A 1,089-nucleotide genomic window follows, 5' to 3' on the forward strand; every position below is an offset into this window, starting at 1 on the left:
TGTGTGTGTGTGTGTGTGTGTGTGTGTGTGTGTGTGTGTGTCTGTGTGTGTGTCTGTGTTTGTCCCCCACCGCCACTTGACAATCACTGTTTGTGCGTTCATGTCCCCGTCTCTTAGCGGGGACATGAACATGGATTAAGTACCAGGTTTTAAGAAAATAAGTTCAGGATTTGATTTGTCTCACTAAAACCCTTCAAAGTGATGTTCCTGCATGGCCGCAGTCAAATGACTGAAATAAGTCAAAAATAATAGATAAGGATGTTCAGATGTCTTACCATACAATGAGTACACCGAAGTGTGTATTGTTTTTTTTCTACCGCTAATCATACCAACGTTTGACCGATTTAGGTGTAATCTGGACCATTGATGTTAAAGCCTGAAAATTACTAACAAACACCACACATTTTCACATCATTGGTGATATGGACTACCTCAACTCAAAATGAAAACGGGAAGGCGGAATGTTAACATCGATTCTAACAGTCCTTGTTGTCTCCATTACCTCTTTGTAAGCTCTACCAATCTTTAAAACGTTAAGTGTATCCACAGATTGATTAAATCATCATATGTGTGACATGAGAATTGAAAAGGCTCTTGGAAATGTTTAACTCTGATTAATAACCACAGATAGACGTCTAGGGAAGGAGCACAGCTCTACTGCAACTATATAGTAAGTTAGTGAGGTATAGAGGATATTCTCATTCATAATATACTAGAATGTTGGTGCAATGTCTGTTAAAATCAGTAAATGTCGTTGTTGTTGGCACTCCGTCGCTTACGACGTCGAGGGTTCCAGTTGATCCGATCAACGGAACAGCCTACTCGTGAAATTAACGTGCAAGTGGGTGAGCACTCCACAGACACGTGTACCCTTAACGTAGTTCTCGGGGATATTCAGCATGACACACGGTGTGACAAGGTTGACCCTTTGAATTACAGGCACAACAGAAACAAGAAGTAAGAGAAAGTTGTGGTGGAAGAGTACAGCAGGGTTCGCCACTATCCCCTGCCGGAGCCTCGTGGAGCTTTAGGTGTTTTCGCTCAATAAACACTGACAACGCCAGGTCTGGGAATCGAAACCGCGATTCT

At 42.2% G+C, this 1,089-nt stretch overlaps 1 protein-coding gene across 1 annotated transcript in view; it reads left to right on the forward strand.

Annotated features, from left to right (window-relative positions):
• Window positions 1-1,089, forward strand: part of LOC106875258 (estrogen receptor) — a 782,825-nt gene that overhangs the window by 137,419 nt on the left and 644,317 nt on the right. The window lies entirely within an intron of this gene.

Source organism: Octopus bimaculoides, chromosome 2 (assembly GCF_001194135.2).
Source record: "Octopus bimaculoides isolate UCB-OBI-ISO-001 chromosome 2, ASM119413v2, whole genome shotgun sequence".
In the NCBI taxonomy this organism is placed as follows: domain Eukaryota; kingdom Metazoa; phylum Mollusca; class Cephalopoda; order Octopoda; family Octopodidae; genus Octopus; species Octopus bimaculoides.